We start from the raw sequence: 26,405 nt of genomic DNA on the forward strand, positions 1-26,405 counted from the left end.
TTAGAAGAAGTGATGAGAGAAGCCGTCACTACACCGCTGACTGCACATCTGGAAAGAGCCATCATCCCCCATAAGTGTCCCATACCAGCGTTCGAGTGTTACGACGGATCCAGCGACCCCGCAGCACATATTCGTTACTACAAACGAACTCTGGCCCGATGGGACCAAGACGATGTAGTCCTCTGCAGATTTCTCGTCAAGCTTGAAAGGATCTGCATTATCCTGGTTTGACAACCTACCACCTAACTCCATCGACTCCTGCAGCCATCTCACTGAGAAATTCTTGGGAACGTACATGTACAACAAAACCGTCAACACGGGAATGGACAAGCTCTTCTCATTAGCGGTCGCCTACAAAGAAACGATCAGAGAATATACCGATAGATGGCACAAGATCTTTCAAGCTATAGGAAACGTAGACCCAGTGGTTAGCATTAACTGCTACAAATTGGATAGAATGAGCCCGTTATTCGTTGAGATTCATGGCAGCATTCTCACAACCGAGGGGGATCTCCGAGTAATCATTGAAAAGAATGCTAGGCTAGAAGAAATACAACATGAAAACCCCAGGGTACAAGTGCAGAGGTCTCATCGTACAAACTCCATAGAGCAAACCGGCGGATCGAAAAGGACCAACAGGACCAAACAGTGTAACGAAGATAAAATAGGACAAAGAGATGATCATCGGGGCAACGATATGAAGTTTGAAGACCAGGTTTATACGAAGATTAACACCAGTGTAGATGGGGAAAAAAATTTTGTTGGTCTTTAGGGAAGCGAAGAGACGAGCATGAGTAGAGACTCCTCAACCGAGCAAAATTTTAATCCTCACACAGATGCACCGCTGCAAAGGGGGTGCTTAGATTCGGGAAATCAATATGTATGACTCCTTCCTAAACCAAGACAATGTCCATTCCAGAGTCAATTAGGTCGCAAAGAGGGAAATGAGTTGATCTGTAGGAGGGAAGATGATAATTGTGTGGGATCAATGATGATCAAGGATTGTGAGTGTGTTGAAGGTTTCTGCAATATTGATGAACTGGTAAGTTCGAATAAGTTCTGATGGATTGATGAATTCTTGAGAGTAGATACTCGAGAAATTTTGTGTAGACAATTGATGATAGCTGATGATCATTCGTTGTCTGTTGTTCTCAATCATGGATTCAGAGACTTATTTATATTGTCAAAGTAGTGAACACATTGATCCCTGTAAGTGTGACGGTTTCTTGAGTGAAAGAGTGGGAAAGTGGGAGATCGTGGTAAAGTCAGTTCCATGTCGTGTGTAGACTTGACTGATCGTGCACCCACTACTTTGCTAACTCCTTTAACCGTTTGCACGACTTACGCACATTTCTCTTCGTGGATGAATCCACGTGCCGTAGACCGCCAGACCAAAACCCTGAGTGATATCCCCCATTTGTGACGTGATTGATGTCTCACGAATCGTGGAGTCTGAGTGGCAGACGTGTATTTAGTTAGTCAGTTGTTGACTGATTAGACAGTGAGTCTAGGTTTTGTTGAATCAAGCATAAGTGATAAATGCTCAGCGATTCAAGGATCGAACATGTAGTTCTCTGAAACGGTGTCAATATTGTAAGTTCAGTAATGAATTACTGACCGGCTCAATTCGAAGAATTGCTGAATATTGGGAACTTGACAAGGAACTGAGCAAGTATTGCTCAATTCAACAAATTGATAATTTTGACGTGCAACTTGAGCAAGTAATGAATGATGATAATTCTGATGTGCAACTGAGCAAGTATTTCTCAATTGGAAAAAATACTGAATGTTGATAATTTGACGTGCAATTGAGCAAGTATTACTCAATTCGACAAATTACTGATAAATTATTAAATATTGAAAACTGAACAATATTTTAGCAACTGAGCAAGTATTGCTCGATTCGGCGAAATATTTATTGGTGGCGTGACCCAATCAAATATTACAATATTGGTAGAATACCGAATATTATATGATTAATTTATATGTTAGTTTCCGAATTAATACAAGTCCATTAGTTCTTGAATCTTTCTCAGAATGATGATTCGTAGAACATTTATTTGAAACCCTAATTTCAGATCATAGTTGATGAATCGCTGAAAATAAGTTATGAGTGATAGAGGGACCGACCATATGGGATGGTGGGCGTCCATGTGGTTTCCGGTGCTCGAGTGAGCACACACATGTTCTCAGTTTGAGAGTTGGTGAAAGAATGATGATAAAATGCCGGTTTCATCATTTTACTGAAAAATTGCTAGGTTCATCATTAGGTGATGAAACCTAGGTATGAGAGATGGGGACCGACCAAGAGGCCATGGGACCATCTCTTGGTGGTCACGTGACCAATTGTTGGCCGTTTGAGCAATCCCCAAGTTGGTTGGAGAGAGTTTGGGCCCAATATGAGAAATTGAGCAAATTAGGTTAGAATTATGAAAACTTGTGGGACCGGATTTGTGCAAGCCTTAGGAATGACTCTGGTCGATCATGAGGGCATGCACACGTTTCCTTGGTGTCCATGTCTCCACACTGAGAGTTTCAGTATTTTCTAATGTGCATTCGAGCAACATTGTGAATTTTCAGAAGAGTTTCATCTTAACTGAAATTCTTGATTTTTGTTGGAATGAGCATGTATGCTCAATTCATCAATATGTTGTAAATATTAAAATAAAAGTGTTTTAATATTTAAAATTGTCGTGAGAGGCTAGCCAGTCGTGTGACCATGTTGGCTTTTAGTTTTTCATGATTTGAGCAATATTTAAGAAAATATGAAGAAATCGTGAATTTTGCTCAAACCCATGAATTTCATGAATTGAAGAAAATAATAATTATAAAATACTAGGGATTTCAAGGTGTGAGACTGGTCACAGCTAAGGCATGGCCGGCCGGCTAGGGTCTCCGGTCCCGCACACCTTTTCCTATTTTATAATATTATTTCATGAATCCATAAAGTTATGGAGAATTCATGAGTTTTGAAAAAACAAGGAAAGTTACTAAAATCAAGGAGTTTTCATGAGTTCATGAAAAATAACAAAATAGGACAAAATAATAAAGGAGGCACGGGACCGGCCACGGCTAGGACTTGGTCGGCCGGCCGGTGGGCCCGGAACCTGGGCGCCTCTTATTATTTTATTATTATTTATCGTTTTCTCCAGTTTTGCGTAGGATTTCTCGTCTGTCCATGTTTTTGGATGCTCGTTTGTGCATCCGGGTTCTCAGTCGTGCATCATTGTCGAGTACACTTGCACCATTTTTGTGGGGCTTACTCAGCGATGGTCCAAATGCCCGGTTGTTGGGTATTTATTACTAATTCATGAAATTCAGTGGAGAATAATTCATGAAACGGAGTAATAAAAATGGGTAGTGATTTATTATCAATTCATAGGATCAGTGGTGGATTTGACCATGAATTCGGAATAATAAAACACGCATTATCATCCTATGGGATCGTGGATTCGACCATAGAATCGGAGTAATTAAGATTATTTATCACCATTTCATGAGATCAGATGTGGATTCGATCATGAAATCGGAATAATGAGATAATGTAGTTTATTGCCATTCTATGAAATCAAGCCGTGGATTCCAATACAACTTCTCTTTTTCCTGCTAAGCCTCCCTTTTCTCCTCGGTCCACCGAGAGAACATACAGGACTAATATCAACAGTTCATCACTGAAGAAAGGATTCTCCAACATCGAGTGTTGAGCAATCATACTTAATTTTAACAACCGACACAAAAACAATGAAAGTGGCTCCCTCTTTAGTAAAGATTAGAACTTGACACGTGCCTTAACGGCACAGTTTCGAAAATAAGTAAGAAAACTTATATCAATTTTGAATGTTGCCATTATCTATAAAGTCACAATTATTCTCCATACTTTTTTATTATTTTTTTTATTTTTATAATAACCGAGCTTATGTTAACACTAAAAAAATTCAAACACAACTTCCATAATATAGTGTTGCCAGTGTCATAGCGACACTGAATAAACATTGCACACTACTATATTTACCAACTGCAATACCACCATAAAAACCACCCATTACCACTACCTTTTCCACCAGCATCAATATTATCGCCACCGGCTCCATGCACCACTACTCACAAATACCACACTGAGCATCCCTGATATTTATTGATGTACTATTATTATCAAAATTCTTTAGTGGGAGTATATATTTATTATGATAATTAATAAGAAATTTATTATGAGGGTATAATGAAATATTTATTATGAGAAATTAATATGATGATGTGCACAATCACATATTAAGACCGTTAGATACATTTTTAACTTTCAATCGTACAATCACTTATAAACACTTACTAAGAACCGTTGATTTATCTTCTTCCTAAGCAAATCATAAAGACAATACCAAAAACAATTGATAAAGTAAGACAAAATCAAATGTTTCGAGGATGATACCAAATCATCTAAGGAAAGAAGGTTGAACGGAAGTATGTTCTTGCATTTAAGTTATTTTTGATTTAGGTTTGCACAAAAGTGGGAAATTAAAGCTTTTTAATCCACTTCTCCTACAGGATGTGAGTGAGAAGGAATCAACTGTTTAGTTTTATGGAAATGTTGGTTTATTATTTTCGGTCAACCAAATTCTCCGCTTTGCTTCTGACTTTTGAGATGGGAAAAAGAGAACACGTAATGCATTATTTCTCAATTAAAGCGTGTATTCATAAAATCGACCACAACCATGGAATTATCAATTGGGAGGGTGAATGAAGATCGCTCTTTATGTTGACTAACTTCGGCCAACTTTGTTTTATAATACAGAACAAAGAAAAGGAGAAAAAAATCACCTAGATAGGAGAAAAAGATCACCTAGATAGGATATAACCCGTGTCGAAACAGTACGACCCAATAATAAGTTATTTATTGTGTACTGATTTTGACTCATACCGTTTGTTTGCAGCGATTATATAGCGTGGCATTCTTGTGCTTTGTTTATAATTGTCATGTATTTTAACCGAATTTATTTTATCATTAAGACGATCGACCACATCTTGTTTGCTTTATAATGTTAACCGATTAATGGCGACACATAATTAACGGAATATATTACTACTCATCATCACCCGCCACTACTACAAAATCACCGGATATCACTTTTTTCCCCACCGCCACCGCTGATACCCCGCAGTTGGCGTGCTTTTAATTTTAAATTTCAAACGTCATGTATAAAGTTTAGACTGAACAAACTTAAGTCATCAATTAATTTATTTCATTTATTTATTTTCTCATGTTCTCTTTTATATTGTAATGAATTTTTATTTTAACACTAAAAACCATGATTTATTCAATCGGCTACCGTATGTAGCAGGGATACCATTTGGGTGACCCAACAGTCATAATCATATTGTCTTATATGATCTGGTACCATCATCGAATTTTTTGTTTTTATCCTTACCAATCGTGTTAAAAACATTCAACTACATCTTTTACAATACAATATTGCATGTTTTCTAAAGACACAAAACTATTATCGTCCACTACTATTCACCAACAACTACCACCATAAAATCATCCACCGCTACTATTTCTTCCACCACCATTTAGTAATACTATGATTTTTAGAAAAATTAATTATTAATAAAATTATGTAATTATGAGATTAATTAAGGGGACATTTATAATAAAACATTATTAATTATTCATTATAAGCAATTAATAAGACACTAATTAATAAGATATTTATAATTGTTAAGTTGAACAGACCGCAGCCGTAGTTTTATCTTCCTCCTAGATAAATCACAGCCACTCTTTATTTAGACTAAGTTAGCCAAGCTTTATTTCGTATTCTACACTAGCGCTCAACCCGTGCCGTAACGGCACGAGAATACAACATGCCGAGATGTATCCTAACCTTTATGTATGGTAACTGTGGACTAACACCTGGAGTTAAATTCTAGACTTTCTCCAAATTTGAGATGCATAGACAGATGCACCAAATTGTTGTAAATATTGTTGAACTTTCCTTCACCATTCTCCCCTGCATAAAGAAATTAATGTTCAATTATGAAAATGCAAGGATCTGGTCAGTAATTAGGGGTATGATATAGGCCATTGGGAGATGACAACAAAATTCATAAAAAATAGGTGTGACTCATTCCAAGACGTCTCAAAACATTAGAAGTTAGAGGCATAAAATTACGCTCTATGAGGATGTTAATTGATTTACCTCTCTCGCATCTTGCACTGCTGAACGAAGAGCCCGCATACCACTTTATCCCTTATAAGTTCCCTCTCTTTTAATTCCATGCTATTAGCCACTGACTTCCATTTTTCCCACTGCCTCCTTAACTGGTTTTTTCACCATTTTATTGTGGACTTTTATCCTTACACCCTCAACCTTGTGCAGAAATAGATTTGTTACGAAATAAAAAGAAGAGGCCTTCAAAAACCAATTATTTGAAAACCCCAAAATAATAGACAAAAGTGTAAATTTATTCAGAAATTTGATATAATGAAAGACACTATCGATATGAGAAACAAAGAAAACAATATGAATGTGTAATTCATAGTACAGGAATATATAAGAGTTCCTGAATTAAATACACAATTAGTAATTGACCCAAGCATGCTCGGGGCAATGTAATATGCCAGTGTACTATAATGGTTCACTTTTGAGAAAAAAAAAATAGAAAGGAAGGAACTAAAGAGATTACTGTGTATCAGATCATGTAGTTGATATAGCAGCAATGCATTCTTCCATACTACCACCATCAATGGCTAGGAGGTAGAAGTCAAAAGAGATAGTATTGGAATCATTCGGAGGTGAATCAGAAAAGAACGTTAAGAATTCAGGTGGATCAAATCATGTTTCATATCTCTTAGTTAGATTTTTTTTCTAGGTCTTGGACGAAAAAAGAGTTTCATCTCTTCGCTCCCAATAAAGAACAACAGTCTTAACACTTTTCAAACGACCAAACGCCACACGTGCATGGTCTTGGGAACGGACTCTCTAATATAAACTATGAGCCGCTCGATTCATCAGGCAAATGAAATTTGTATTCCAGGATGAAATCTTAGCCACTCTTTGTACAGGCTAAATTAGCCACCACCTGTTTTGTATTATAGATTATAATGAGCATGAACTGTAGAACGGTACTAGTTCAATCTTCAACAACGAAAAAAAAAACGATTCAGTCCAAAAGCGCGTCAAAAAGTATAGATTAGTCCATCCCGAGTTAACTAGGTACAATCTAGTCCAAAAGATATTTAAAATATGAAAAATACACATATAACCTTCCTAATTTACAATTTAGTCCAAATATTTACAGTTTAGTCCAAAGTGACACATGATGATGTCAGCAATTTTAAATAATATAAAAATGATTTATCTTTCGAACCGTTTGTCCAAAATTCGTAAATTTTATATATTCGGATAGCTCTTTCCGTTATCTACGAAAAGAGTACCCATATGACTATATAATTTTCATTTTTTAAAAATCATAGTTTACACTAGTGTTTAAAAATGTTGATCTACAAAAATCTAGAAGTTCAAAGGGTAGACAAGGTCACTAGTTTCTACACCACATGCAACCTGTCCATTACTCTTCTTCATGTTCTTAAGCTCCCTCGAAAAGTACCTAAACACATGACAAGCATGCTATTAAAATCATCTCATGATATCGGAAAACAACAACTTAAGATGGTGTAATCATACCTTCAGTTCCGCACCAGAGGCACTACTCATCTTCTCTAATCATCAAAGAGATGAATGCAAGTCAAGTCTAGGCTCCAGGTAATGTTACATCCAGAGGAATGCCATAAGATCGTTTTCACATTTGTCACTTTACCTAAAATATGTAAACTCAATCTTTACAATATCTTATGGATTGTTTTAAAATCTCAATCTTTGTTAAAAGAAATCTCCTATGGCTATAACCAAAACTTCAGAACTTAAAAAAAAAAAGCAAGAATGGGAGAGTAATAACGCTATTAAACAACCGAACATGCTCACCTAAAGAAGTTCTTGATTCAGTAGTGCCAAGAAAATATTTTCAAATAAACTTTTCATGAAAGAAGTTTCTTATAAGCAATGTACACGTTAACAGTCAATAGGTGTACATAGTTGTACACCTGTACTTTGAAGAGAACATGCAAACACCCACCGCTTTTTAAACAACACACCTACTCAAAGGATGCGACTTGTCCATTATATAAACCTTACATCAGTCGTGCAATATAAGTCGAGCCTAACATGCTTAATTACTAATTCTAGTTTCAAAGATTAAAAAACAAAAATGTGATCAGACAACTTACATTAGCCTCAAAATTCTGTTGTGATGAGCTACGAGAACGAGCAGGTTCACACTGAGATCGGCTCATTTTTCTAGGACTTTCATGACTGTGTCTATCAGGGCTTTCACCCCTAGATGGAGAAGTCATGCAAGGAGAGGAACTCATCTTCCTAGGACTAGGACTGCGCCGAACAAGAGAGGCACTGGAAAAAGTGAGAATGTTTTCATCAATATAAGGTGCAGATCCAGAGAGCATAAGAATCAAATATGTGTACATTTATGTGCACATTAACAATCAGCAAGTGTACATTTATGTACACTATCAATATGTGTACAACTATCTAAACATTACCTTAAAGAACATTCTTAAGATGATTATGAATAATGATGGTTATTATAAGGTACGTAAGAAGACAAAAAGAAAAAGAAAAAAGAGAACATGTTGTTACAGTGTTTTGAGATCAACCTTAATCACCTCAAATATTGTTGCATTTCAAAAATAAACATCTTTTGCAGTTGAAAAGGTGCTTGGTTAGGCAGCCAATGCAGAATTTATGAAAACATAGCTCAAATTAAGCGTCCACCTTGGAGGCGTAATAGATGCAGCACTCAGAGTCGTCTTCTTCATCCTGACTACTATCGAATCGTCTTCGTCATCTTGGGCTGCAAGCATATCAGCACAAAGTGAGATCACTTCCAAAGAAAAATGTGCTCACAACCTCCTTTATCTTCTATAACTCATCCTCTGAGCTTATCCAATTCCTGTAAATAAGATCCTACGAACAACATCAAAATGAAATGCAAGTTAAGAAAATATATTATATAGAAAATCAAATGCATATGCACAGATCACGCCACCTCTGTCCAAGAGGTATGTACCTACTTCTATAAGTATACATACTGGTCAAATAGAGATTTCATCGCAGATTCCTTCATTAAAAAAATACATACTGGTGAAAATCGTGATAGAGCATAATGATCTTACAAAAATACCTGGTGAAGTGTAGTATGCAGGCCAGTTGTAGAAAACAATGCCTTATTGCAGTCGATGACGCTTTCATTCAGTTCCTGCGTACTGGAAGTTAGTATGCACGGTGTGTGGTTCTAATCTCAGTTGTTGGTATATGGCCTGTAATTGTACTAACGTAGTTAGTAAAGAAATACTAAGCATGAAGGCGGGCTGATAGCAACACATCAAAATTAACAAAACTTTATGGATCCATATAAGAGCCCAGATAGGCCACATGAAATCTTACCCAGGAACCACGTGTTTAGTACCCTAGGCTGTACAAAATCCTAACGATCAAAAGGTCTACAATTATGTGCACATTAACGAATGGGTGTATAACTATGTAGACATTAAGAATCAATATGTACAATTATGTACACATTAAGAATCAAAACGTGTACAATTATGTGCACATTGTGACATCCATTTTACCATAAAGGAATAAACAGTATCACTCAACGCAAAAAAAAAAAAAAAAAAAAAAAAAAAAAAAAAAAAAAAAAAAAAAACTACACATCTTTAATCGTTGATTACTACTCAACGGTATTAAACAAAAGCAGTAAAAAAAACTCCCAAAATATCTATCTCTACTATGACAAAATTCTGCCAACCTAAGATGCTTAGCATAGTAGTGTTTCACTTCTTGGCTTTCTTAGGTACCCTGCACAGCCAACACAACATATTTGGCCAGGAAAATAAAACAAGCTTGTTTCTAGGATGAGAATGGCAGTGAAATCCACCATCTCAATTCCAAAAATAGGATTGTTTATAGGTTGAGAATGACAGTGAAATCCACCTGCACTCATCTAATCAAAGGTGCACCGATATGTACACTTGTATTACAGGTGCACCAATTTGTACACTTGTATTACAGGTGCAACAATATGTACATTTATAAAAGGATGGTAACTTGAATGCCAAGAAATTAACCGTGACAACCTAAATCGGCAACTCTGCAGCGATCCAAAGCTAGAAAAGCATCTATTATTGCATCTAAGAATATCACAATAGACTTGCACAATATCATTCTTCCGAGCATTATGTAATTACGACCGACTAAGATCAGACCAAGGAGACCAGACTATTAGAATTATAAAACATACCACTCATTGTCAGTGTGGAGAACTCGTCTAGTTTTTTTGTGTATGTAAATGATTCAACCTGCACAGGTGCAGGAGCATAATATGGCAAAGTGTTAACACCAACATTTAGCGAAAGTCTCCTATACCAAATTCTTTTCCATTTACCCGTATGGATTGCCTGATAAACAAACACACGATTTCTATTAAGTACGTGTGTGATTAACAAGATATATGATTATAAAAATGTGTTAGGAATCATACATTTTTAGCATCCTTCTTGCATGTGAAGGTAATAAATGCAAATCCCTTGGATAATCTGTACATGAGAACAAAACTAAATATAACTTTCCGAGATGATACCAACTAAAGATAGTAACTGTTACATGGGCCTTTGCATATACCCTGTCTGAGGCGTCCGTGGAGTCGATACTTTCCACACAAAACCTGCTGATGAGAAAAGTTATTTAATCTCATTGACTATTTCCTACATAAAAATAGTTTAAGGTATATTTGAGTTAAGAGGCTTCTGAAGACAAGAAACATGTGGGAAAAGTAAGATATAGTTGTAGAGATAACCTCAAAAGAAATATTTCTAACTTTAAGCTTCCATTTTATGTTCTTGGAACACTGCGACAAGAATCACCACAAAATATTTACTTGAGTTATTTAAACTTGACAATTTAAGCTTTAAAAAATATTCCCGAAGGAAACAAATAACAGAAAGTGTCAAAAAAAAAGAAGCAATCAAACAACTTATGTTCATCATTGTATTAAAGAAAGCAAGCACCGAAAATTGTTTTCTCAGTATTAGTTCACTAACTAAAATACCAGGTCAAAGAAAGATGCTCAAAATTTCCCTGTTGGAGCTACAAGTTCCAGAGGTTAGTCTCATAAACCCAACTACTGATAAAAACACATGTTCAGAAGAATACTTAGAGATTATCCATGGGAAGCTATACTGAGATCTGATCAACATGTGCACTCATTAACAATGAACAAGGGTACAACTATGTGCAGGTTAACATATACAGGTGTACAAATATGTGCACATCAAATATCAACAGGTGTACACCTCTGTACACATTAAGAAATATACACCTTAATTAAGAATAAAATGTGTAAAACTATTTAAGCAACACAAGTACTAATTAATTAATATGTGTACACCTATGTACACATTAGATAAGAATCATGCGAATTAGATAATGAGTCAAGACAGATCAACCTGTACAATTGTTAGGTCGAAAGAGTAAAAAAAATGGATTCATAACGACCTAAGCTTTGCAAGCTTGCAAATAAAACACCAACCAAAAGAAAATTATCAGCAACATTATATATATTGCGTAACAGAGCGTGGGATAAAGATAACGTGAACTAAAAAGCTGCACACATTAGTTATACTCTATTGCCTATTCGACAGTGCTCACACGGAGAACGTGAGTAAGTCTTTAAATCTAAGGGATATCTCTGATCCTAAAGTGACATTATTATTTTCTCATAATCTCATAGTCATTAGTCACCTGTTTAAACTGCGGGAACATCATAATTTGGAACTGATTTCTCGGCATCAAAATTAACCAAAAATCAAAGGAAAAAACAAGGTTATGTGTCTTTGCGATATCAGTATAGAATGTTTAATGTTAGGATAAAATTGATCGCAGATTAAACTGATTTAACTCCAAGAGATCAATGTCTAACTCAACTTTGTGACCAAACTAAAAAGAAGAAGTATTTCCCTAACTTAATAACAAATATGTAAAATGCACACCATTTAAACAAACATAAACAAATTAATCAGTGACAATTATAGGATGAAAGAGAATCAAAATGTAATTTTTCATTTTATGTAAATAAAAATAGAGAAGTGGAATTCGATTGAAGTTGTTCTGTACCTTTTAGCATGTTGAGTAACCATTTTGCTTTCTCCTAAATGGTATTTGTAAATTCTGTAGCAAAGCACATAAATTTAGCATAAAGCAAAATAATAAAAACTAAGAGAAATGTAACCAACAAAAAAATAAACTTAAAACTAATAAGACCACTGGTACTTGACAAAAGAATTTCAGTAGAACAACTCCTGATGTGGGAATGGTAAGACATTCAGTAAGAGATAAATTGTTTTGTTTCATTTTCTGCCAATACGCAAAGTAACTTTATTATCCATGGTTTTCCATGCTGCAATTAACGTCAAACTTCATCAGATCCTCCTCAACTGATTGAATCGAGAAGTACACAAGAAAACTAGTTCAAATTAAACACCAAAAATTTTCACATTACGGGCAACTCTTGTCTAGAGATGAACCGATGGAGGTATTCACAGCTAAATGAGGTATGAAGAGGTGGGAATTGCACGATAACTATATTTTCAATACAAAATAGAATCAAATTCAAAATCCGACAAAAAAAAATCAAAGTCACAAAACTCAAACTAGCAATTTACATTCATAATTACCTGAAAAATCATAGGGATTGTTTGTCGTCAAACAGAAACATCGAGGTCTCTATTTTTGGAAGTCGAAATTGAAGTCATGGATCAGATTCATATGAGAAAAGTGATGGAATGGTATCAGATTGGTGTTCTTCAATAGAAGATTCATCTAAATTTCACCAGATTTTAATTAAATTAAGTTTATCAAGTTTTCTCCTAATGACAATAAATGAACCAGAGAAGTCTCAATCCAAATTTCTTAGATACAACTATTCGTATCCCTTGATTAATTAGCTTAAAGTGAACAAATAGCTGCAGAATTTCACAAAAGAAATCCAAAGAAGTCAAAATAATAAGAGAACTTACCAGATTTGTCTATCGAGTAGTTGATGACATTTGAAAAAGTCGAATTAAGTGATGAAGATTAGTGAATTAGTAGCAGTAACAAAAGAAAATCAGATGAAGAACTCAGAATCTTTCTCTCTAAAACGAGAAATCCAAATCGCCTACATCACTCCCAAAGATCTCAGATGTAAAATTTCTAAACTCTCTCTTAATCTATATGCGTAAAAGTGAACAGGGTATTTAGGGTAATAAGAAAAAGGCTAATTTTCTGGATCGGAAAAAATTTGGACTAACTCGTCCAGTTTTGGACTAAATTGTCTGTGTCGGAGGAAATTTGGACCAACCAGTACTGGGCTTGGAAGGCGTGGACTAGACTGTCTAAAGCCCAACTAATATGGGACTAAACGTCAATTTCTACATTTAACAACTACAATACCGTTGAAACCTTCTGTCAAAATCACCTTGTTTTCTGATATATAAAGTTAAATCACCTTGTTTTCTGATATATAAAGTTTCATTCCCTCTGAAACCAAAGAGGAAAGCACACAGGCATAATTAACTAATCCACATTTTACTAACATTCAAGTCATGTCCACATTTTACTGAAGACATTTGTAATCAAATTGATTAAAAGGAAAGATAACTACTCCTTACAACTTGCTTATTGTTCTACCCAGTTGTGAAATGACCTAAGTTAATAACCAGAAACTGCTGGCACAAGATCAGCACAATACGCACTCCATGCTCTCATATTTGATGTAAAGCTAAAGAACAAGTACACTGTTTTCGCTCTTTAATTACCAAGGATCGCTTTACCCTGTACGTTTTCGCTTTGTTCTCTTCAGATGTTTCTCCCATCTGTTTTTCAATTGCCTGGGCTTTCGGCCTTCCTGGAAACCTCCTAGTAAAATTATTTCTGCCCACGGTATTTTATCCTTTTTCATCTTTGGGACGCGTCTCTACAACACAAAAATTCATTGAATGACACTGTAAACTTATTTTTATTTTATTTTTGAATAGAAAATAAAATATTATCAAATTATTCATACCTTCAATAATCTGAATTCATCTGGTTTCCACCTAGTGTATACCCTCTTTCGAGTCTTAGCTTCATGCATGATTTTAAATCACAGATGCTTTAGTACAGCAATTAACTCAACACTATCAAAAATCAAGTAGGACAATAAGAAAGTTAATTATTATTAGTGCAAATACAAGATAAATCATACCTTATGCTCATTTTTATTCATATTTTCATTCCTCTCGACTATTTCATTCATTCCCATCGCATCATCACTGTCATCGTCGACATGAGGTAGTGTGGTAGGTTGATTGAGGCTTTTACGGGCATTCCAATTTGTTGAATATCCTCCTTTGGAGCCTGCTGCTGGAGAAGCATTTGATTTCAAAGAGGGTAAAAGAAGTACATTTAGCTGTCATTTTTCTTCTCGCAAAGCAGTCAGGAAAAATTATAGTAACTAGTAAGAATAACATGATATACTTTAAATTACAAAGATTTAATGTGCAGGGGCCACTAATCGTGATGAACAAGGTGACTTAATTCGAGTTTTAGTAGTTTCTTTGGGATACATAACAGAGATGATGGCAAAAGCTTCGGCAGTTTCGGTCGGGCTACAATTGGCAAGCGATTAAAACAGTGGCATAGTAAAATATCTTTTGACGTTTCCACCACAATCAAAAGTTTTGTGATTTAGTGACAATGCTTACATCTTGAAGCAGTTGACAGATTTCACTCTAGGCCACTAATAACTTGAGTTTTAGCTGGTCAATTTCTGAGGACTTATCCATGCTGTAAAAGGAAAAAGATGAAAATCATTCACTTCATTTCGAAAAGGTTTTAACCTTGTTAATACCACAACCATAAATTAATGACCATAAAATATCCTCCAAAATAGTGCAGAAAGGAACAGTAAAACTAACCTGCATTTTATCTCCCTTGCAAGGCAAACGTCTAAATCACCACGAGAATCATTCAAACTCTGCAACCTCATTAACTCCGCTTCCAGGGATATATTTTTGGATAAGTAAGTACTCAATAAATTATTATCCTGAAAAGAATATTGTTAAACTTAATTACTAATCGGTTTCTTCCATCATTACCAACAGACAAAACTACCGTCAATCTCAGCCCATAATCAATTATCTTTTTCAACCTGAGATAGCAGCCTGTATTAGCATAATCGAAACAAGTTAAAACAAATAAAAGTTTCATCCAAAATGATAACAGAAACCTGAGCATCAACAGCACGTTGTTCCAGGTGTTTCCATGCTACTTGACGCTCATGAAGCTTACAATGTAATTCAGCATTACTTGCTTCGAGAACTGAAATTTTCTGCCTAAAAATCTGAGGGAAACGAATATTTGAACCGAGTGATATTAGTTTGAATGTCTAACATCAATGATTAAAATGTCTCGTAAGTTTAATACCTGAAGCTCATCGTAAGTAGTACCGCCTTCACCACGAAAAAAAAGCAACTCAGCCTGCATCTGCTCAAGTTGGCTTCGCATCATTTGCATCTGAGCTGTCATTGGGTCGCGGTTTACCTGCATCAAGAGGAGCATTTAAAAGCAATAAAAATGTATTAAAAGAAATCAAAATATTGTGCTCCGGTTTACAGTGCTTACAATTGCCTTATTCTGAATGTTTCGAGCACAATTCGCATGTTGCAAAGTGTTCAGCGTTTCTTCGGCATTTGAATCAGCCGGACTCACACAAGCTGTAATCATAATACAAAATAACAAGAATCAAAAGCTTTGAATCACTCATGACCCAAACAAGTATAACTCAAGAGCTTTAAAACCAGAACTTACCAATCATCACTGTCTTGCTATTTCCACCAAGAGAGTCCTACAAAGCAGGCGCAAAGTTAAAGAGAATGATTAATAAACTTCACTTTCACAACCACATAAAAATGAAAACCTAAAATATGTTGTAGAAAAAGACTAAGAAACTAATCCTCTTGCCTGCAATAACCGTGTTAACTCGGTGTCACGGTAAGGCACGTGTCCTCCTTCCTTCCTCTTCTCTTTATCTCCTAAAGCCCTAATCACCCTTCCAAGAGCCAGTAGTCCTTGAGTAATGTGAATGCCTACAACAGCATAGACTTAGTGAGTAAACATCTACGAAAACTAGCTAATGATGCGTGGAGTATTTAAGGTATAAATTTAAAAAAAAATAACTACCCTCTTTCCGGCGCGACCCATCTGCTCCTGTTCTTTTTGCACTTTCAGAACCTGCAAGGTCCACCAAATGTAGCTTTGCACTAAAGATATCATCACCAACATCGTCATTGGGGGTGCGCGTGCTTCTCCTTTGCTCCATTGAGATTGTAAAGATGGCATGTGAGCGGCTATAAAATACACATACAGAAATGCAATACAAGCTTTGTGAACAGTTTCAAGGACAAGATTCAAGACTAAACGTAAATGTAGAACAATTACCTACACCAACGGAAGTATTAAAGGTACACTATGATCAGATGTAAATCAATACCTAGCACGTGTTCTGACTTCTGGCTCTGTAACACTATCAAGAGTGATCCCTCCATTTGCTGTTTCTCGAATTTGTATGGGATTTCTTGCATGTGCAGCTAACTTTGCACCTTTGGAAGAATTTTGGTCTAACAGATCAAACACGTCTTCTCTATATATCTGTGTAAAAATTAGAACAACTCAATTAAAAGATACGCACATACGGTCATATTCAAACGATTACCATAAGGGGTTAGCCCAGTTGGATAGGAGCCTGACTCTTAAGTAGGAGGTCAGCGAATCGAGTCTCCGCTCACGAGTTTGGAGATATCATGAAATACTCCTTATATGTAGTTTAAAATCTAGTTTATGTCATAATGTATGCTCTTTCCTATTAAAAAAAAATTAAAAAAAAACGATTACCATTCCAATCCTTTACGGTTAAATAAACCTGGATTTTTAGGGGCGACCTCAAAAAAATTAGGGATGACTTTTTTATTCCCAACCCATATATAACGTTAAGCGGTGTCCTAAAGGCTAGTAGAATACGTTAACATAATCGGAAGCCATTGTGTGTCGTAAATACTGAATCGGGAATTAAGTAACTCAAATATACTACCGATTAATATATATTTGTGCCAAACGTGTATCTGGCTTCTATCACAATCGGAAGGAACATGAACCTCACGAGACTACCGGTTGTTAAAGTATAGAAATAAGAAATCTTAAGAATTTTGCCATGTTGAAATTTGGGGATCATATATAATCGGACGAAAAAGAAACTATTTAATCTAACGATTAAGATTTTCAAGAAATTCAGAATTTTTAGAATTTTGAATAATTGAAATTTGGGGATCCTATGTAATTGGGCGCAAAAAAAAACTGTCTAAGCTAACGATTAAGATTTTCGAGAAATTATGAATTTTTAGAATTTTGAATAATTGAAATTTGGGGCTACTTAAAAATCGGTAGCTAATGAGATGGTATTAGCTACCGATTAATAACTGCTTGACCGATAAAATCAATGTCAACTTAAATTCATTTCATTTCATTTCATTTCTTTTCAACTTAAACTCCTCTTCTCCTCTTCCCCTCCGATTGCAGAGAGGAAAACTTTCCCCCTCGTTCAACTCCGCTTCAATACATCGTTATCGTCAACCGTCGAATCGAATCATCGTCGATTATTCTCTATAAAGATGAAAGAAAAGGAACGTCAGAAAGCTAAAACCAAAAACTTTTATCGCGGTGAGGATCCAAACATTGGATTGCATGCCCATAATAAAGAGGTTTTAACTCACGAACCGAAGAACACGAGGAACACGAAGAAGATGTAGCCGCTGATGTAGGTGATTCTGATAGCCAAACTCTCCGGCAACTTCAAATGGCCCCGATTAGGTAAGATTCTACCATTTTTTTGGTTTCTATTGCTTCAATTCGACGAATCCATGATTGTTTTTTTAAGGGTTTTCGGTTATTACCCAGATTCGGAAGTTTAGTTATTGTTTTAAACTTCCGATTGTGGTCGAATTCTTCATTTCACAAAAACATTGGTCATATTCGGGTGCTAAATATTTAGGTTTCCTACCGATTAAAGAACTTTTTTCATTACTGAACCCTAAATCGACCATAATCGGAAGTTGAATGTTTTTTTTTCCTCCGAATATACTAGAGAACTGCAAGTTATTTGTAATTTGCTTCTGAATTTCTAGGATCAACCACTTTAGTATTTTCTGGAAACAAAATGATTTATATTCTGTAGGAATTAGTTTTGTATGACAACCGATTGTTGTGTATTCGGTAGGTTAGACTCTCTTTTGACTTTCGATTATGTTTATTCGGAAGACTATGTTGGAATATAGATTCCGATTATAATGTATATTTTAGGTTGTTTTCTTTTGGATAAACATATTCGGACACCAAAAAAAACTTTCTTTTTTTTCCGATTATTTATATTTGGCCGCTTATTTTGAACTGAAACGTTCGATTATGAAAAATCGAAGGCTAATGGTTAACTAAATCAACCGAATATGTATATTCGAGAATTTGGATTTAGATTAACTTTCGATTGTGTAGTTTGGTAACATATGTTTACGAACCTATTGTACTTTATTTTGTTTTTTAGGGATAGGCGAGGTAGAAAAGTCGAAGATGGAATTGTCTTAGACAGTGCAAGGATGGAAAGGCGTAGGAACTTGACAGCTAGTGCAAGGTGAGCTAGGACTGCTAAATCCACTTCAAGTGCTCAAGATGAAACTCAACAAGGTGTTCAACCAACTTCCCCACAATCATAACCAGTTCAACAAGGTGTTCAACCAAGTGCTCCACAATCTGGTGGGCCCGGAGGTGTATGAAAATTAAGCGCAATAAAAACGGGCCTACAGTAATACCGCAAGTGCACGGTCGTCGGTTGTAGCTCGTGCAAGTACGGGTCGATCCACAGAGACTGGGGGTGTTTGGAGTTTCTAGCTATTTGGGCTCTAAATTGCTATTGGGCTTCTAATTGTGCTTTGGGCTTAGTGGGTTTTTGTAACAATGAAATGGTTTTGGGCTCAGTGGGCTTTTGGATTGACTGTGAACTTATGGGCTTTTGGTCTTTTGAATTGCACTGGGCCTTGGGCTAACAGTGACTGTGAATTGGGCTCAATGTCTTTTGATGTGAACTGGGCCGTTGGGCCTTAGGTTTCTAAACAGATACAGTGGGCTTTTGTAATGACTGGACTTGTAGCCCAGAATTGAACTGGACCTGGAGCAGCAGCAGTGGTGGCTTCAGCAGCAGCAGAAGCAGTGCACAGCAGCAGCAACAGCAACAGCAAGTAGTAGCAGCTGGGGGAGAACTGGCAGCAAGGCCAGGGAAGGAAAAGGGCAGAAAATCCAAAAAGACCTAGTGCAGCTGGAGCTAAACAAGGCAGCAGAGCACTAGGCCAAGGTAAAACATGGATATTTACAATGGCAAAAGCAAACAGCAAACAACAATGATGATGGTGAAGGTGACAATGGCATATACATGGAAGCAACACAGGGAAAAAGGATGCGAATTTACAATGGCATGGCAGTGATAAATCAAAGGCAATGGCCAAGGGCCAAAGGCAAAGGAAGAACAGGGCACAAAACAGTTAGAAAAAACAGCTATAAAAACAGTGATAAGAAGCCACAAAAAAGATAGATAACAAAGAAGAACAGGAAAGATGTTAGGCAGTGGTTTTTTTTTGGTTAAATCCTTGTCCCTAATGGAGCTAGGTGGAGGTTCTGCCTGCCTATGTTCCAGGGCATACATAATGGAATGGAGGAGAAGCTTGTCCCTGTTTTACTCCTAGCATTGACTGTCTTTTAACAGCACAATCAATCACAAGCAACAGTGGACACTAAATTCCTCCATTTCTCAATCAGCTCAATTTACATGAATTCTAACAACTTCCACCACTAACAGTGAACACAAGTGATAAGAAAGGCACAAAACAGCAAACAACAATGGAGATAAACAGTGAAGCAAAGACAATAAAAGACAGTGTAATAAACCAAGGCCTAAGCCAAGGGCAGTGATGTGAAGAAAACAGTGAAGTAGAAATAAGAAAAAATGAAGACAGAGATGATCACTAGGACGTTGAATATCCACCATTAACCTAGGGATATTCTAATCACTCAAACTAAAATAATTACCAAAGTGCTAATTATCTGATTAAAGCACAACTAGTCTAAGGGCTTAGCAACACTGAACATGAGCTGCACTGATGAAGACTATCTCAGCTGGTTCATAATTTCATCTGTCCTAGCATTTGGGATTCAGAACATACATAACAGAACAGTACAGAACATTACATCAAATGGAGAAACTGAACAATACACAAAACATGGAAAAACATGGATAGCAAACATGGATAACAAAACATGAATTGAAACAAGATAAACTAAAACTGAATTTGGAATTAAAATTGAAAATTAAAATTAAATCTACAAATACAAAACAGGGAAGAAAAATCTACCCAAGAGGAACTGGCTAGTCCATCCCTCATGGGGATACACTGGCTAGTCCAGAGATATCCAATACAACACCCAAAGCTCTATTTATACCCAATTCCCCCAATTTAGGGTTTTACACAATTCCCTCAAAAATTCCCAAAACAGTGAAATTAGGGTTTGGTATTCTCACCTAATTCGCTGAAATCAATCCCAATTAACGTCGACCCATGCCTTGTAATCTCTTCCTGCTCCATTCCCATGCGCCAAGCTACTCTAGACTCACCTATTTGACTGATTTCTCACCTAGGGTTTCAGAGAAAAGAATGGTGAGAAATCAGTGAAATAGAGGGCTAGAGAGAGGGTATTAGGTGGTTTAGGTAATATAGGTGGTTGTGATGATGGTATGGTGGTTGCATGGTGGTTGTAGCAGGTGAAGAAGGTGGTGTGATGATGGTGGTGCGGCAGTGAAGGTGGTGGAGTTGCAGAGAGGGATGAGGTCGATGGAAAGAAGGGAGGGGCTGTTTTGTTTGGGTAGTATAGGGTTTGGTGTTAGAGTGTTGATCGGGGATATCAAGTTGGATGATCTTCAAAGCTAGGCTGTGGGATGTGGAGTTGATAGAACAATCTGACGGCGAGATGGAGTGGAGCTTGTAGCTACCGTCGGATGCATAGATACAACGAAACCGACGGCGCAAGATGGAGTTAGGTACTGTGGTGTTAAGCGGAAGTATTGAGATTCGATGCATAGTCAAAGAAGCGACCGTAGGATTCAAATGCAATCTAATCTGAAGGCTTAGAATTTAGGCACTATGATGTTTGACAAGAACTTCAGATTTTGATGCACTATAGTGAAGCGACCATCGGATTCAGATGTAATCTAATCTGACGGCTGAAGATGGGGGCGGGTATGGATATAGAAAATGGGTTTGGGTAAGGGTTTTGGGCCTTGGGTATGCCAAGCCCATATCTTCTTTAAGAACAATTCTTCCTTCTTGAGCCCATTCCTAACTTTTTGGTCTTGTGCGCACCATTCTTTGCGGCTTCCTTGCGTAATTTCTTCCGGCTTTTGACCACTCTTCAGCTCTTTTCCGCTCCGCAAGTCATCCAGACTTTATTTATTACCTAAAAATATAAAATTAAGTAAGAAAAATATTTATTCTTGAAAACAATGAAAATACAGAATATGGGATAAAATGTAGAATTAATGCACAAAGGATGAGTTAAATGCCAACAAAAAGGGATAAATATATACAATATTTGGCACTCATCACAATCACAAGCTGAAATTCTACCTAGTGTTCAACTAGAAGCACCAGAAGATACAGTACCAGAAGTAGGACAACCTAGCGGTGCGCAAGAAGAAGGTGAAACCGAAAAGAAAAATCCTCCTCGAAAGAAAGCGAAACACCTTATCCCACAAGAACTCAAGATGAAGGATATTCTAGAAGGTGTAATCCTTGGGCTGCCGGAGGATGGAGGACAATTGTTATTTGGATACAAAGACTCCTGGGCCAAAGAAATATATGAAACCGAGATAATAATCCTATCCATTTTATTTACGTATTATCTTTTTGTTCGTAATTGTTTTGAGGGTTATAGGTTTCGGTTATTCCTAATTTCTTTTAAATTGTCGTGTGTTTAATAGTATCATTCTGATGCGGTTCGTATACTCAAACCCACCGCCGCACCAACTAAAATGCTGGATTGTCCTTTATCCGATGAATGTGAAAGGTTCAAGACAATTATTGCTAATTCGGGGTTGGCTAGTGCTGCCGAGAACTCTATGTTGAAACATGACCGGGTGGCTATATCGGCATTTGTGGAGAGACTTTATCCTGAGACCGACACCTTCCATATGCCGTTTTGGGAGATGACGATTACCCCAGATGATGTTATGCAGATTCTTATACTCACTGACCATGGAAAAGGTGTCAGGGCTGAGTGCACAAAGCAGTTGGAATGGGACAAAATTTATACTCTAACTAATAAGTGTTTTGGTTGGGATGAAGAAACATCAAAAACTGAGTTCAATAGATGCATGAAGTATAGAACTAGACAGTTCAACATGGGTACTCCGATAGATATGTTCAATGGCACCAAGGAAAAAGAAGATAAAGAAGCTTTAATTGATGAGCAAGTGAACCACGCGGCCACCGCATATCTCTTATGTGTATTGGGATGTGTCATTTTCCCCAATACCAGTGGCAATCGGGTCGATACCAACCTTTTACAATTTCTGGATCCTCTCAATAAAATGCATGAGTACTCTTGGGGCACGGCATGCCATGCGTGGTTGATGGAAGAGTTGAGAAAGGCGTCGGGCCTCATCGAGCACTCAAGGTGAAGTCCCAAATGATGAAACCAATGATGATGGTGTTCCAAGTCGTCGAGGTAGTAAAGGTCGCAAAGTCAAACCAAATAGGAACCACTAAACTCTCGATGTTTTGTTAACTTTATGGATTTCAAAGTTTATGTCAGATTATGTCGTTTTCAATGTTTGTGACGTATTATGTCGTTTTAAAGGTTTGAGTCGGATTATAAGTTAGTACATTATGTTTATGGTTTATGAATAGTTAGTTTTATGGATTATGAATGGTTTTATTGCTACCTTTACGCATTTAACGATGAGTCGCAAGCAAATCACATGCAGAGATATGAAACTGTTGAATTTTGATGCACAATCGGAAGATTAATTTATATACGTACCTCAAGATTCTGGGGATTTTGCAAAATAAATTCATATTCGGAAAGTAAGTTCACTCCTTGAACTTTCGATTATAATAATCGAGAGTTTTGTAATATAGTTGTCTAACGATTATTCAATGTGAAGAAAACTTTGTTTCCTGTATCCAAACAACACCAAATTCGGAGAGTAAATTCACTCCTTTAACTTCCGATTATAATAATCGAAAGTTTTGTAATATAGTTGTCTACCGATTATTCTACGTGAAGAAAACTTTGTTTCCTATATCCAAACAACACCATATTCGGAGAGTAAGTTCACTCCTTTAACTTCTGATTATAATAACCGAAAGTTTTATAATATAGTTGTCTACCGATTATTCTATGTGAAAAAAACTTTGTTTCTTGTATCGAAACAACACCATAATTGGAAAGTAAGTTCACTCCATTATCTTCCGATTACTATAATCGTTAGATTTATTTAATATTGTGCTTCCGATTATTGTATGTGAAGAAAACTTTGTTTTTTGTATCCAAACAACACAATAATCGGAAAGTAAGTTCACTCATAAAATTTGTGATTATGATAAACAGAAGCTTGTGTAACCAAATAAACGACCGATTACCCATTATCGGTAAAGCTTTTAAATTAATGTGCTTCTATTACATAAAGTTTAAAAGACCTTAACGTTACAATCATGTTAAAAGCACCTAAATCTATACTCTTACAATCACTTAAAAGTATTAAGAAAAATCATAACTTCCAGTGACAATAGAAATTGTCCCTCTTGATTTTGTAACATCCTTCATGTTCAAATCGTTTCCCGTAGAGGTCCACATACCGGCGATCAGCAAGATTTCTCTGAAATTACGAACGAGTAACAAGTTAGTACTAACTAATGTTTATGTGAGCCGGCGTTACAAAGATACTTACTCGTTTTTCATACGTCCACCAAGGAAAAGCGTTCCTAACAAGTCGTTCTTCATCTTCAAGTTTGTCAATCTCCTTATCAAGCGCATTCTTTCTCATCTTAATGTCATTGGATGATCTTCGAATTTGATTACCATCTAACTCCTCAAGTACCATTAAGATACGGTTCCATAACTGCTCTTCGGGTTCTGATTTGTGGAGCTTGTGAACACGATCATGAGTAGTTACCACAACGTACGCTCTATAAATAGCACAATCTTCTTTTTCGGCAAAATTAGAACTGAAGAGAGGATAGAGTTTGGTGCAAATGGGTTGATAGAGTTTCTCTATATAGGTTCATGGACCAACGACTCTTTTTCTTTTTCCAAAAAACTCCAACGGCTATTTCATCAATTAGGTTTAAACGGCTATTTTGATGAAGGTTGAATCTAGAGCTACTTATAATCGGTAGGTTTACAAGTTATATTATTAACGATTATGACAGATTTCAAAATTCATCAACTGAAGGATTTAAGAAAAATCTCATTTTGGGGCAACCCATAATCGGGAGGTTTTGTAACTTATTCAGCTTCCGATTCCGATTATGGCTACATCCAAAACACAGACTAAATGGTTATGGTTGGCTTTATACTCTCAAAACCTATGGAATTTGGCCAAGGTTGAATCTGGGGCTACTTATAATCGGTAGGTTTACAAGTTATATTATCTAACGATTATGGGAGATTTCAAAATTCATCAACTGAAGGATTTAAGAAAAAAACTCATTTTGGGGCAACCCATAATCGGGTTTTGTAACCTATTTAGATTCCGATTATGACTACATCCAAAACACAGACCAAATGGTTATGATTGGCTCCGTACCCTCAAAACTTATGAAATTTGGCAAAAGTTGAATCTGAGGCTACTTATAATCGGCAGGTTTACAAGTTATATTCCATACCGATTACTGTTTAATGCTACCGATTATTGTTTTGGCTACCGATTATAAAAGGGCATACACACATTAACCGGTAACTACTGAGTCTATATTTACTACCGATTATCTTGTGGTACCGATTGAGGTGTTAGCTACCGATTATAAAAGGACATATTAATCATTTCGAAAAATCGGAGATAAGGAGTAGCTTAGATTTACGTTTGGATGACCTTTTTTGTTCTTTTGTGTCGCCCCTGAAATGCCACGTAAATAAAAGCTAACCTCAACAAAAGAAACTCTTATTGAAAACTTCATGGCTTCTTTTTTTCTCCTCAATTTTAGGAAAATGGAATTCATCACCTGCGGGATAATACCACTGGTACTTCCATCTCCAGTGTAATTAGTTCCCATAGTATACGTCTTGCCTGATCCACTCTACATCAATACACAAACACAAAATAATGCATTAGTAATCAGAGAATAGAACACCACTAGAAATTTAAGACCAGAATTATTGAAAAAGGAAATCATACTTGTCCATAGGACAGAACTGTTGCATTATAGCCATGAAAGAGGGCATCAACAAGTGGAGCCACACAATCACCATAAATCGAACTCGGGGGTGAAGCCTTGTTTCCATAAACATAATCAAACGTAAAAGAATGGGTTCCAATCTGAACCTGTAATTAAACATAAACACATAACATTATTAAGAAATTTCATCAAAAATAATAACAACACAAAGCCTGCAAAATTCAACAGAAATTTTACCTGAGGTTCTCCAGGAATAAAAGAAATACAATCACTACAACCTGATAAGACCTCTGTATTAATCAAAGGTCTAACGTTAACAGCAACTCTAATGCATTCTGTACTATCCATTTGCCAAATATTGATAAACCCTAACACCAAATTCCAACAGACAAAATCTCTATAATTTTCACAGAGACTATCTTGAATCAAAGATTAAGAAAAAAGATCCGAGTACAAACGATTGAAAGAATCAAAAAGGAAAGACGAAAGGGGAAAGAGAATTAAGGTTGAAGATGCCTGCGGAGAAAAGAATCAGAGAGGAAGAGGGATGGGGAAAGAGAATTACGGTTCTTCCGTGTGTATTTTCACCGTCATAAATTTTTTTATTATTTTTTTAATAGGCCACCGACATAACTTCTCACGTGCTTCCATCTTCTTTTTTAATAGGCCGCCGACCTAACTCCTCACGTGCTAGTCCCATCTCCAAATAGACAAACTTTAAGATGGTCAACAAATACGCGTCAATATTTAGTCAAAGTTAGCACGGTCG

At 36.4% G+C, this 26,405-nt stretch overlaps 1 pseudogene; it reads right to left on the reverse strand.

Moving 5' to 3' along the window:
• LOC113305595 lies at nucleotides 1-26,198 on the reverse strand (annotated as a pseudogene).
• Nucleotides 26,199-26,405: the final 207 nt, after the last annotated feature.

This window comes from Papaver somniferum, chromosome 8 (assembly GCF_003573695.1).
Source record: "Papaver somniferum cultivar HN1 chromosome 8, ASM357369v1, whole genome shotgun sequence".
Classification (NCBI taxonomy): domain Eukaryota; kingdom Viridiplantae; phylum Streptophyta; class Magnoliopsida; order Ranunculales; family Papaveraceae; genus Papaver; species Papaver somniferum.